Source organism: Apostichopus japonicus, chromosome 15 (assembly GCF_037975245.1).
Source record: "Apostichopus japonicus isolate 1M-3 chromosome 15, ASM3797524v1, whole genome shotgun sequence".
NCBI lineage: Eukaryota > Metazoa > Echinodermata > Holothuroidea > Aspidochirotida > Stichopodidae > Apostichopus > Apostichopus japonicus.
This window is the reverse complement of record NC_092575.1, coordinates 20,937,357-20,944,765: the sequence shown is the minus strand read 5'-3', so window position 1 is coordinate 20,944,765 and position 7,409 is coordinate 20,937,357. Positions and strand designations below refer to the sequence as shown.

General features: G+C 35.2%; 1 long non-coding RNA gene across 1 annotated transcript; it reads left to right on the top strand.

Moving 5' to 3' along the window:
* The first annotated feature begins 2,282 nt into the window (after positions 1 to 2,282).
* On the top strand, positions 2,283 to 6,995 carry LOC139981240 (uncharacterized). Its single transcript, XR_011797817.1, has 3 exons — positions 2,283 to 3,893; positions 4,837 to 4,969; positions 6,749 to 6,995. It is a non-coding gene; the product is annotated as an uncharacterized lncRNA (long non-coding RNA).
* Positions 6,996 to 7,409: the final 414 nt, after the last annotated feature.

Here is a 7,409-nt window from a genome sequence, read left to right as displayed (position 1 = left end):
ACTTTGAACACCAGGGCTCTAAAGTATTAAAACACATTTCGTTTTTGAAAAAGTCACACTTGGTGGCTGTGAATGTGGGGAAGGTGTGTGCAATAACGGTCGAGGGCTGAATTCTAAGCCCTCACCACCCCGACTGATTTAGATATAGGCATGAACCTCTATAGATAGGACAGAGTTCATTAAGTTTTTATCGATATATATTCCAATATTAGGAACATGCAGCCAAGCAAAAACAAATTTTCAGTGGGTAACCTTTCCTACTTTTCTTAAAAAATTAAGGGGAAAAAAGAGAAGGAAAAAAAAAAGCTTTCAAGTTCTGTCAAGATACAACATTTACTTTACTATATTTATTTTCCACAAATTTTGATCAATTCTTTTTGAACAGTGAAAATTTCTGAAAAGATTTAGTCTTTAATAATGTAGGACGTACTTTTTTGGTAAGGTCACATGAATTTTGTTGAGAACGGATTGTTACATGGTCTTTCTAATGTGTCAAGAAAACAGTTTATATGCTGTGGAAACACTCATGTGATTCCTTTTGCAATTTTTCTTTGTCGGTTTCTTATTATTCTCTTTATTTTACATCACGATTTCGGCCCGTATTATGTAATATACAACATGAGTCAATTAGTATTTTCACGATAACATAATTGACATAAAAATATGTTAAAACTAGCAAAAACGTTGACATTTTGGAATGTATTTTTGGTCACCTTTTTTCCGTTATATCAATGTAGTAACTTTATCGAGTTATATATCGAGTTATATCGAGCTATATGTTGCCAAATTTGGTTAAAATTATTGTTATTTCGTTACATTAATGTTACAATAAATAATAATGTGACACCTCTTGAAAACATTTCAGTTACTTAAATAGAAACTAGATGGGGGTTACGTGTCAGTTTTGGTCAATTGTTGGTCTGATCTTGACTAAACATTTTGGGTAAAATATTTCGGAAGTTGGTGACGATATTACGTACGCTGCTCCTTTGACTTATGTAAAGGGAAGTCTTTTACGAATAGGCAATCACGTCCTCTATTTATTGCATCTAATCTGCTCCTTGTAGTATATGAAATATCGCAAGAAATGTCGATTCAAATCCTGCGGAAAAAAAACGTAATGCTCAGTTATTATGTCATTATCAATTATCAAACTTTTCATTTTAATGGGTTTTTATATTTTGTCATTTTTTTCATTTCTGTTTCTTCTTTTTCTTTTCTATGCAAAAAGAAAACAAACGAATTTTCTTCAAAAGAAGCCAAGTGCAATTACTAGCAGAACACTTATAGTGATATATTTATTTCTATAATATAACATCGGCCTGGATGAGAGACATTTTGGCTAAAAAAAAAATCAACAGCAAGGAGGGAAAATGTTGTGTGATAGAAGCAACCTAGTTGCAATGAATAACGTTTTAGGGCAAGGAAGCTGCGTATTACTTAATGAGATGATGTATTTTGTAGTCTTAAGATTGAAGAGTTGTTGTCAGTACTATAAGTTTCAACGATCTTGTATACCCACCGATAAGAATCATGGAATTATTTATCATTATTATTTGAAACAATTGTCTATATGAATGATAGTCTGAAATTTAATTCAATGTTTTGTTAAAACCAAGTATGTAATTAAAACAAAAACAAAAAACATGTGAAATATTACGGTAAGTGTTGTTTATAAATAATGGAAATCATTGGAAATTTTAAGATAACCAACGACTGGAGGTATATCAGCCCTCTATATTGTGCACGGACGTTCATGAATACAACGGCGTATTGCGCATGACGTAGGGATCTGCAACGGTCACGTGATACACACGCAAATGCATAGAAAAAAAAACTTGACAGATAAGAATAGGCATTAAGTTAATTGTTTTCAGTCTCACCTATACGATATCACATATTTTGCATATATACGTTTGTGAAACAAGAAACGTGTGTAAGTTATACACCCTTTGTTATATCAACATTGTCCTACCCTGTTTTGTTATTTGTACAATAGAAACTGTTGAAATACTTGAAAACATGCACATACAAAAGACAATAAATTTCTTCTTTTTTTTATATTCACAACTTGAGTAAAATTCTGTTCTTTTCGTTTCTTGGACCAACATTTCTGAAAATTAAAAAGTATATGGTTATCGAGGACGTAATTTGACAGTTCAGTGACGTCGAGTACCCGGTTGTCGAGAGCAAAGATCTCCTGAATCGGAGAGAAATCGGTTCATAACGACCATCTCAAATTCTGTGGCCAGGCTGGAGCCGAAGGGGGGGGGAGTGGGGGGTTGGGAGCGGGATAATGCCCCCCGATTTAGCCGAAATAGATGCGTTTCCCATTATGTTAATTATAACGGCGGTACAGTGCCTCGCTGATGGTGCTATTATTATGAACTAGTACCAAACCATCAAACCTACTGCAGTATTACCAGCTATAATTCAACGCCTTTAATGACAGAATTTATAACTTGCAGTCGAATGGTAGGAATAACCGTGTAGATCAGTAACTGCTTGCTGGACACGAATATTGTGACCCTCTTTATCTTATTGACCCCTCCCCCTCCCCCCACCCAACTCAGAATGCCTTATCAAAGACTTGATCTAACCAAGCTGGAAGAACACAAGCCGTGTGTTCTTATATATATGGTTCGAGTCTCAGTCTAGCCGATTTCTTCAGTATAGCCGATGACGTCATGGCCTTTATTACGTCATTGGATAAGTGACACGACGTAACAATACCAGACAGTTTTAGATCTATAGTTGAATTTTTGTTTTTAAAATAAACTTACTAATATATTTTTTGGCAAGAGAAGAACAAATCGGGTATATTTTTTCCAATGAGTCATCTTGGCACTAAGTTTTTTTAATTTCAATTGCCCCCTTCACTTCCCATTTTCCTTTCGTCCCCCCTTTCCCTTATCCAGTCCTTCTTCCTATTCTTATTTACTTGCTTACCCCCTTGTCCTTTCCCTTGTTACCACTATTAACCCTACCCCACCCCCTACCCCACCCCTCGCCCCAACCTAAATCATAAAGTTCGTATATTGATATCATGGAAGCAAGAGTTAAATGTACATATATTTATTTATATATATAGTGTAACGCTGTTACTGTAAAGTTGTGGAGCAATGGGAGTTCTGTGTGGACGGTGTGGAACCATTGTGATAGTTTAAATCCCCTTGGAATTATATAGGGGTTTTATCTCTCCTGGCATTAAGTAAACCAGTTGTAATTGTTGGCAGATTATGGCTTTTGGGGCTGCTCCTATGGATCGGCATGTGGTATCAGGCTTATCCTGGGCATTGTGATGTAACACATGTGATATTTTCTAGGGATACTCACGTGATCACATTCATCTCTGTAAAGGAGTACAATTGTTCGAGGATGGTAGGAATGCACTGTAGATTTTGTGTATTATGTCTTAAGCTCAGTTGTAGGGTAAAGTTCATCATTTGTATACATGTGGTATTTCCACGTATTTTTAAGGGATTTATATAAAATGCATTACCTGGGTGGGACAGGACAGTCTAGTCTGGTTGCTGTCGGAAAAAAAACATTCTTGATGGTAGGCTTCAGGGCCGCGTAGCCTCATGTTTGTACAACACATCCAGTACAACACACTCAACCTTACTGTAAGAAGTTCTTTTCAATATATCGCTGTTAAAAATGCCATCACCTCTCTGGATTTATTTTGTGTTCATCTTCATTCTCTGGCCAATTACAATACTACACCTTAGGCCATGAAACCCGAATCGGCTGGTCGGCGCTACTCACAGAGGAAAGTGAAAAAACTTCCAGCCTCCACCGGGATTCGAACCCGGGCCTCCCGCTCTGTACGCGAACACCCTAACCACTAGGCTACAGTGGACGCTGATTGTATGTCCAGAGGTTCTAAACCGGTAAGGAAGGTCGTAATTCCACTGTAGGCGTTTGTCACCTGTATCGAACAATACTAGTTCTGTTTTTGGTGACATATTTTGCCTTACTCTAGAGATCAAACATGATGCTAACCAACTCGAAATCATTTATGATTCCTGAAGACGGATCTCCAAAAAGATACTTTGAACAGACTTTATGTTAATGAAATGGAGGTAAACGACAAAGGCAAATGAATATATATAATTGAAAATCGTAATGAGTTGGAAAATCAAGAACAGTGAAAAAACTTCCAGCCTCCACCGGGATTCGAACCCGGGCCTCCCGCTTTGTACGCGGATACCCTAACCAACTAGGCCATGGACGCTGATTGTATGTCCAGAGGTTCGAAACCGGCAAGGAAGGTCGTAATTCCACTGTATGCGTTTGTCACCTGTATCGAACAATACTAGTTCTGTTTTTGGTGACATATTTTGCCTTACTCTAGAGATCAAACATGATGCTAACCAACTCGAAATCATTTATGATTCCTGAAGACGGATCTCGAAAAAGATACTTTGAACAGACTTTATGTTAATGAAATGGAGGTAAACGACAAAGGCAAATGAATATATATAATTGAAAATCGTAATGAGTTGGAAAATCAAGAACAGTGAAAAAACTTCCAGCCTCCACCGGGATTCGAACCCGGGCCTCCCGCTCTGTACGCGGATACCCTAACCAACTAGGCCATGGACGCTGATTGTATGTCCATGCAGAGGTTCGAAACCGGCAAGGAAGGTCGTAATTCCACTGTAGGCGTTTGTCACCTCACTCACCTGTATCGAACAATACATATTAACCTCATTATTTTGAACCCACACAACACCGTCCGGATGTTACTTCACTAGACATTGCTTATAGCTCCACGGAAGTGAAAAATCTAATCATTCACTTTTATAACGCTTTAATCGCTTTTTATTTCAGCAAAAGAAGAACAATATGCAACCCGTATATATTGTGTTACGAATATCGATAATGAGGATTGCCACACAATATGCTGCGCATGCCGAGAGTTGACAAGATTGACGAAATTGGCCTCAACAATGGCAGATCAATGGTAAAGAAATCGATATATTTAACTCTATTCTAACAATAATCTTTTCAAATGTGGGAAATCTTTGCTTTGGATCAAACATTATTGAACAGTATAACGTATTACGTAACATTGATCCAACAAATGCCGTCATAGATATTTTCACCTTTTATATGTGGCGGTTACCGAGCAAGAAATAAACCAATTTAATTCGATATTCAACATTTCGTCGCCCAGAAATATCATGTTATTATCGTATTTATCAAATGCAAATAGCAAAATCGGGAAACTTTCTTGATCGTTTGAAATTAAATTAATTGGCTTTACACGATAATGAGCTCCACTGTTATGGGTCGGGTGGAGGGGGGGGGGGCTGCATGGAACGTTTATCAATCTCCACTCAAAAAGAGGGATCTCAAAATCAATAGATATTGCTTTACCTTCAATCCTGAATCATTTTAGGAGTGTTAGCTCAGTGGTTAACGCCGGTGCCTTCCAATCATAAGGTCCCCAGTTCAAGTCACTCCAAGATTAATGTATATGTCGTCCAGTTACATAGTTGTTTACAATTCATAATCATGGAAGTTAAATATGAATCTATGAGACTGACTTCGGTCAGCTTGCGGCTTTGATGAGTCAATGAGGCTTCTTCGCGAGTTGCTGCTTGCAGGAGGATCTACAATACATACATACAATTACATACATACATTTTAAGTAACTCTTAAACTGTTGTAGAAACCTTTCGCCTGACAACATAGACAATTTTTGGTTGCATTCTATGAAAGTACCAATATATATATATATATATATATATATATATATATATATATATATATATATATATATATCATTCAATTCTTACGGTAACTGGCCAAATATAACAAGCCTATAACAATTAAAGGTTGTCATATTTTGTTTGAATTTGTAGCCGTTTATGTCAGTTTTGATGATAATCCCGAAATATCAATATTGATTCCAGTTGACAATATACGTCATAGGAGGCAATTTTTTTTCCTTCGCAATTCCAACAAATCTTTGAATTGATTTCCTGTCAGGGAATGAATACAGAGATTTTTGCTGACAACACTAAATGTCTTATTAATTTTGTTCTTCAGTAAGTCAAGACTTTCGACCTGTTTTGCATGTTTTTTCATTGAATTTCTTCACGAATCGTTAACGACTGCAACGACCTGTTTTGACTGACAATCAATAAAATGGCGGCAAGGAAGATGCTTAAATAGTTGATATTCTCCGCAGTTTATACATGTACCGTTTTCTCATATATATATATATATATATATATATATATATATATATATATATATATATATATATATATATATATATATATATATATATAAATATATATATATATATATATATATATATATATATATATATATATATGGCCGCTGATATATATATACATATATATATATATATATATATATATATATATATATATATATATATATATATGAGCTATTTTAGTGAACTCACTAGTTTGTAGAGGAAACCAGTATTTGATTCCCTAATTTTACTCGGTCAATCATTCAGAGATTTACTGACAGCCTTTTTGTGAGCTATAAAATTCATATACTTGAAAGCAAACGAAGCAAGATGTACCATGAAGGGCAATATGTATGTGACGTAAAGTGAGCGTATTCAGTTATGTCGAACTATATATATTAGCTTTGATATGATTGATTCACTTCTATGATGAATAAACCCTCAGGGCCGACCGGATTTTGAAAGAATCATTATTAATCATGCAATTTTTTTTAAATTGTTTTTCGGCTTCAGAATGAAGTAGCAGAAGGAAAATCAAAACAGAAGAATGGGGGAAAAAAGCGGTATCGTGTCGGCCGTCAGCAAGGGTAGGTCTAATTTACGTATTTCCCTTGTTGATGTTTCGTTCAACGGAATTCAATAACAAATAACCAACAAACAGTTATTTCAAGATTAACAGGTTCCTGTCCTGCATTTAATTAACCTATTCTTCTTTGGTACAGTTTTATACCTTAAAATGCAAATACGATATTCCAAGATATTGTTTTTCGATTTTATATTTGTAACGACCAGCAATAAAGTCTTTTACTTTGATTGCAGGTATAACGGCATCCTTCTTGTTTATGTTTTGTTTTTGTGTTTTTTTTTTTTAAAGTGTGTATATTTGAAGACTGGAAGTACAAATGGCTGTATATGTCATTATATATATACAGTCATTTCTGTTTGTTTTTGTTTATTGTCGTATGATGATGTATTTTGTTATATTTGTAAATAAGGTTAATTAATTATCACAGCTCCTATACAACAGTATACAACATACGGTAAATGATCACATATACAATTGTACCATCAATGTTGGGAATTTGTTTCCCCACCATTTATATTAAATATCAACTTAAGGCAAAACAAAACAAAACAATGGATTATACTTTCAGATGTATTCCAGGTTTATGAC